The sequence below is a fragment of the Silene latifolia genome, chromosome X (assembly GCF_048544455.1).
Source record: "Silene latifolia isolate original U9 population chromosome X, ASM4854445v1, whole genome shotgun sequence".
Lineage (NCBI taxonomy): Eukaryota > Viridiplantae > Streptophyta > Magnoliopsida > Caryophyllales > Caryophyllaceae > Silene > Silene latifolia.
In genome coordinates this window covers 14,103,695-14,110,927 of record NC_133537.1, presented here as the reverse complement: position 1 = coordinate 14,110,927, position 7,233 = coordinate 14,103,695, and positions in this window count along the sequence as shown.

Here is a 7,233-nt window from a genome sequence, read left to right as displayed (position 1 = left end):
GCGCTCCTTCGAAGAGGCGCGGCGATTCTTTGCGTCTTTTCTCGACGTCTGTCTCTCATGAAATCCGCAAAAACGAGTTTTAAAGCACGGTTTTAGAAATCGGTTTTAATGGTGTTTTCGACATAAATCTTACAATGGTGATACGATAAATAAAATACAATAAATAAAAGAGGAATTATACACCCTCAGACTTACATGTTGACGAAACGAGATGAACTAAGATATCGACTAGTGAATGCTCGACGCGAATGCAAAGAGAGTGCCCTCGTAAGAGGAAAACGATTGATTAATTAAGTTGATTATTGGTGTAGTTGGTCAAATTGGTCGGTCATGCAACGGAGAGGCTGGTACCCGGAAAGATCCGAGCTTACGTGGTCGAAAGTTCAAGCACGTAGGCGCCAATTAGTAAGAACAAAGTCTAGAATGCAAAGGGAGAAGAGAAAGGCGGACACTCGCGTGAGAAATATGAGGAACGAAGGCTCCTATTTATACTAATCACACGACGGAATTAGGGTTTCAGAGACTCTTTGGTAGTGAATCTCGGAAAGATATGAAAAAGATACGTAAAACATGCAAAGAAAGGCCTGGGAAAAGGCGCGGCGACCCATCGTCTCTTTGGAAGAGGCGCAAAGACCACTGCGTCTATTCCCAGGAGGTTTCCTCCTGCTGAAGAAAGATTTCCGCGTTTGAGTTATGGTAGGACGGAAATAATTCGATTATCTTATGAATATTACGGGATATTATTTGCCAAAAGATAAAATTTATGAAATATGGAATAGAAATATCCTAACATTCCGAATATTCCGACTCGGGATTTAACAGTTATCAGAAAATGGAGACGGTTTTTGACCCGGACTCCGAATGTACTCTAATTACTGCCAAAACGACCGTATCGGGACGTAGATGACAACTAAGAGGTCGACATTTAATATTTGAGCAATCACTTGACGATAATCTTACGAACTGTCACAAATCGTTCCGCGTATCAAACATGCGGCCCAATCATCACCGGGTGGTTTGCGGGAGGTGCAGAAATGAGGTATCTACAGAGCCCCCACTTTGACTGAGGCTTGGACAAGGCGAAAGTCAAAGTATAGCCATCAGGTCAATCGAAGATTACAACCTGACGACTATGGCGACGCGAGGCGGTTCAAGGGGTCTGAACCATGGACCTGTCGTCGGGAACATTTTAGAGTCTGTCGACTATCCGAGGAGGGTCGTTTAAAGTCCATTAGACTACGTAAGGAAGCTCGCCAACCATAAGAAGAAACCATACCTGAGATATACCCCTGGTGAAACGGGATCAAGACGCTTGGCAAAACTCTTTGTCCGAAGATAACTTGGTGTCTGAAGGCATTAGGGGTCACGGGGAACCTGAAGGAATCTCTTAACACTTATGAAGGCTATCTCTGAAGGCTACCTCTCTTGAAAGGATTAAAAGGGGTTATCTGAAGAGGGGTTATCTGAAAGATATGAAGGCTTCGATTTGGGAACTTCTGGAGAACGGCACCCTGGTCGAACTCCGCGGGGAAACAAGAAATATTGAAAGCGAACGTCGGTAAAACTTGAGGTTGAATCTGCTTGCGTCGGTCTCAAGCGAACTCTGGCAAAACTTGAGGTTGAATCTGCTTGCGTCGGTCTCAAGCGAACTCTTGCTGGGGAACATATTGACGACTAGGAACATTTTGATCGTCGTGAGAGAAATCTTGAGTGAGCAGTACTGCAAAATACTACTGCGCTGGATAAAAGGATTTTGAGCAACACTACAAAATATCATTGCTGGATAAAATGGATTTGGACAATACTGCAAAAAATATCATTTGGGCTGATGAAACGCGGGCCGAAACGAAAGAAAATCATCGAAACGGACCAAAAGAATATAATATAAATACGTCAAGGAAGAGGCGCACCAAAGATGGGCCCACAAATAACGAACTTATAACGAATTTTTGAAAATCCGTATGGAGGGAACACAAGGAAGAGGCGCAGCAAGAGCTGCGTCTCTTGGAAGAGGCGCAGCGCCTGCTGCGTCTTTTCCCCAATTTGGCTCTTCTGCGTAAAAACGCGAAATCGAGGGGTTTGTGTTCATTATTTCAACACATTCTCGCAATTTCTCTCTCAAATCTTCACCATTTCCGTCGACGTTTGATCCAAAAGCTTGCTTTAAACATGAATAATCGAGGTATGTGTTCCAATCTTGCATTAATCATCTACATTTGTTGAATTTTGAGTCACGAAATTTAGGTTTTCGACCCTTTTGATCGAAAATTTGGGGCTTTTCCCCCAAATGGATTTGCCTTGCCAAATTGATGCTAGAAATGGATAGTAGGTGATGTTAGGAACATAACCATGTATTTGTTTCGAATTTTCATCGAGTTTTGAGCCTTTGAATGAATTTTGAGACGTTTTTACTGACTAAACCAGAAATTGCTTCGAAAATAGCCTTAGGATTGCCCATTTGCGATGAAACTTGATATTTGGGATCCTTGGATGATGGGTAAACTTTCTACCATCTCGGAATTTTGGTTTGTGACAACTTTTTCAGGACACCTTTCTAGGGCATAATCGCCGTTATAGCGAAATGCTGCCGAATTTCCGACTCGAACCCGGAGCTAGGCTTTGAACTGGACTTGACTCGACCCAATTTTATCACATGAGTAATCGGGTTGGCGGGAACGTGGCCAAGGATGGCACGAGAGGAGCAGTTTCAGTGCTTTGAAGGCTTGAAAACCCCTTAACAAAGGCTTGTCGTCGTATGACGCGGCCTGAATTTACTTTAATGTCGCAGGTGATGAGGCTTCTACTTCCGGGAGAGCTCCCATGGAGATAGACGCTGTTACTGTTGAGGAGGCTTTAGAGCAGGCCTTCACCGCTGCGGTGATGGCTGCTGGAGACGAGACTCACGAGGAGGAGGCCGTCGAGGAGGAGGAGGCCCCGAGACGGGCTAACATCGGGCGAGGAGGTCGTCAGCTGAGAGGAGCTCCTGTGTGGGCTGAGACCTGGGAGAGTAGGCACCTTGTGTGGGCTGCAGAGGGTCACCTGTCCTACAGGACGGTGAAGAGCTTGGTAAATAAGAATTCACTACTCATTACCTATTCTCTTTCATTCTTTTTGTCCAAATTTCTTTCAAATTTCATTCAAAACTAAAGATAGCTTTGTTTCAAATCATAATAGGAGGCCGGGAACATCAGGTCGTTCTCGGGTTACACGACAAATGATGGAGCACTACGAGAAGTCATCGGCGGAGGAGAGGGCCATGATCGAGCGTGGAGCGTTCGGTCCTTTGGTTCAGGTCTGGAGGGATATCGTGAAGAGGAAGTTGCGGGCTAACCTTAGCCTGGTCCGCGCTTTCTTGGATCGATTCTGGGATACGACTTCCACGTTTCACCTACCTTTTGGTGAGGTGGGAGTCACTTTGGAGGATTACGGCATGATTTCTGGTCTGCCGTGCGGGACCGAGGAGATGGTGTGGCCGGAGACTGCTATGAGGGCGGACTCGGCCGAGGCGAGGAGATTGATCGGCCGGAACTTGTCGCCAAGGCTGTTGCGATCTTGGGTTTGGTACCCAGTACTTACGTTCGAGACTACTTTGCGGGGAAGACCCCGGCGCTGGTGACGATCGATGGGAGGGAGACAACTCCTCCTCCTTGTACAGCTGAGCAGAGGGCTCGTCTGTGGCTTTGGTGGTTCCTGTCTTCGATTTACCTCGGAGACAAGGGCGAGAGGCTATCGACGAAGCTCCTTCCCTTCTTTTCGACCCGAGTTCCCTAGGGCGCCGGGGCCGGGTCATCGCTGGTTTTGCGGTCCTCATCCGCTTCATGAGGGCCATGGTTCGTCCGGAGTTGATGGAGAAGGGGACTTCTCCCGGCGCCGTCGGACTGGACTACTTGTTGGAGGTATGAACCTTCCTTTAGACCAAAGTAAATTCCTTTCTTTACCAAATCACGAAAGATCGTCATTGATTATTCTGTTTTACAGGCGTGGGTGTACTCTTACTTCCCGAGTCTCGCGCCCAAGAGGACGGAGCCGTTGGAGAGGGCCTATCCAGTGGTGAGGATTGGGTCATGTCTTGGATGAAGAGCAAGCGTTCTTCTCACAATGTCTCTACCGGCGGGACGTGAACGCTCTTCAGCTGAGCAGCGTGAGTGTCCCATTTGTATTCATTTACTCTTTTTATCCCTTGCCTTTACTTGATCATAGGAATGATCTTTGCCTTCATATTGTCGCAGTGGGTGCCCAGACCTTGGGCGGAGTACGCAGGAGCACCCCCTTTTGTCGCTGAGGTCCTTCGACCTAGGAGCCCGAGTCGACGACTTCTTGTTGAGGACGTCGATGGGTCCCGTGTGGTACCCGGCGAGCGGTTGGCTCGTCGGTGCTCTCGGGACGCGTTGACGGTTCCGTGATCCTCCCGGACGATGTTTAAGGAGACTTCTGAGGCTGAGAGGGAGGCGGACTTGGCTGGTGCTAGTGGCGACGACCTTCTTCTCCCTGGCGAGGACTACTCGGCGTTCCTTTACGGGAGGTTGGCGTACTGGCCGGTAGTGGTGAGTATCTTTTACTTTTTCTTGATTTTGATTTTGAGGATTGCGACGAAAGATCATCGATTAACGAGAGCTATTGGTCTTTGCAGGAGGTTGAGGCGGCGGGCATCGAGCCCCCAGAGTACCCCGAGACCCTCGAGTACACTGACGCGACTGGGAGGACGACGATCTCCGAGTTGCGTGACTTCGACGTAGCTGTGACGGATGCTGGCTTAGATGACTCGGCAAGATCGATTCGGAGGGTAAGTCTCCGACTTGTATGACTTTTGTGTAAGAACACATTTGATTGAGTTTGCTCAATTTGCTGAGAATTTCTTTTGAAAATGCAGGTCGCACCGTCCCGGTTCATGGCATTATGGAGGGTGGCCAACCGGCTACGAGCTACTGCCATCGAGGCACTCGTCGGTGGTCGAGGTCGTCAGGTATGAACCTTATTTGATTTTTGATTTTGATTTTTTGATTTCCAATTTTGCTTGAACCGATTGACATGAGCCAATTTGTTCTTTGTTTTGGGGTGACCGCGAGCCGGAGCGAGAGTTGTCCCGATCTCGGGAGGAGACCGCTCGCTTGTTGAGGAGCTCGAGGTTCGGGACGCCGAGATCGCCGTTCGGTGGCGAGAGTTGCTGCGAGTTGGAGGCGCCAGCAGAGCCTTGTGTAGTTTTGTAGACTTGTACATTTTGGACATTTGATTTTGAAACATTTTTGGACTGTTTGGGGCGCAAGCCCCCAGGTTGCTTGGACTTTTGGACTTTATTCGGGCGCAAGCCCCCACTTGCTGTAAATTTGTATATACGATGGCCCGAGTGCCTTTCTTTCTTGGGTTGTGTTGCTTGTACCTGCAGTTAGTTCTTGAACAGTTTGGTAGACAACGGTTTGCGCGCCGTCATGCTGCCGAAATTTACATGGAAATTACGCAAAACATACATATTATATATATGGCCTTTAACCAGCGCAAAAATGAGACTCAAAAGAGCACAAAAATGCAAAAATGCAAAAATTTTGTTTAAATGACCGGACGGTAGGGAGGGTTACCCCCTAAAAAAAGAGAAAAAAAGAGAAATCTGTAAGTGTAGAAATGAAATGTTGAAATGAAAACAAAAGAAAATTATTTCCCAAAAAGAAAATGAAATTTACTTCCTAAAAAAAAAAAAAATGAAATTCATTTCCTAAGAATAAAAAATTTGAGTGTCATGAAATGGCGAAGGTGTCGATGTCGCCTCGAAATGCGTGCCCGCGAAAATAGGAAACTTGAAACATGGTAAACTGCTCGTATTTACCAAAATAAAATCGCGTAGGAATAAGAAATTATTCGTTATAGAATTAGGAAAGATCCAAACGCGGAAATCACGGAAAGTGAGCCTGGGAAGAGGCGCAGCATGAGTGCGTCCCTTTGAAGAGGCGCAGCAGACGCCGCGCTGTTCCTAAGCCGGTCCGTTCGGCGGATTTTTGGAAACAACAATTAGTATAAATAGAAGCGTCGACGGGGCGTTAATTTACACAATTCTTCCGTCTCTTCCTCGTCTATTCACATAAAACTCTCAAAATAAATCTTCAAGAGAAAATTGTCATCATGAATACTTTGGAGATCCGCTTGAAGGAATGGACCAACGAGTTTTCGAATATGGAGAAACACGACATGGGTGCTTATAACCTTGGGTCTTTGTTGAGTTTGAAACTCATTAAGGTAGTAAAACCGTTCTTGGATGCTTGCCTTGACTATTGGGACCCGAATTATAATGTTTTCGCGTTCCGGGAGGTGATATTTGCCCGTTTCTGAAGAAATTGTCGCTATTGGTGGGTGGGATCCCGAACATTTACCCGCCATTCCTTCCACTTCACAAGGGTATAAGAGCAAATTCGAGACTTGCTTGACCGACTAGACTTGAGGTGGATCGCTTAGTTACCCCGAAAGGCGTGAGAATGTTGGACTTTGTAGACCGATTCATTAACGGGGGCCGACCCTACTGTTTCCCATGTTGCCAGGAGGAGGGCATTTGGCTTTTGTTTGTTGCACGTGTATGTCTTCCAAGGACACGTCGATGAAGATTTGAGAGGTGATCCCCGTCTTTTGGGTCTTATTGAGCAAATGGAGTCGCGCAGAGCCCACTTGCTTGTGCTTAGGAGAGATTATCTTGGGTTTGGATAATAGGAAATCCAACCGCGATCCGCCGTTCTTGGGAGTCCCGTCATTTTGCGGTAAGAGACATCATTTTTTTTCTTTTTTTTTTTTTTTTTTTTTTTTTTTTTTTTTTTTTTTTTTTTTTTTTTTTTTTTTTTTTTTTTTTTTTTTTTTTTGTTTGGTGTCTAATACCTGCTCTTGGTAGGTTTGGCTTATGGAACGGCTCCGATTGATCGAGCCCCCAGTTCATGCACTTTCCTATCATTCCCGTATGATTGCGATGAGGACGCGGTTGTACATGGTGGACTTCACCCGGGTCTGCGATTATTGGAAGAACAAGCTGAAAAGTGATGATGGCCCGTTGATTAGGTGGGTTGTACCGTGGTGGCACCTCAAGTTTGTCACTGGAGTGTCTTCTTTGGATCCCACTAGGTCCGTGCGCATTCCGGGATTGGAGTTCATGGTATGCATCTTTCCGGAAAGATTGATGAGGCAAGTTGGGTTGAAGCAGACGATCCCTAGGCTTGATACCGTCCCGCAGACTGCTATGGCGCTTACTACAGAGAGCCGAAG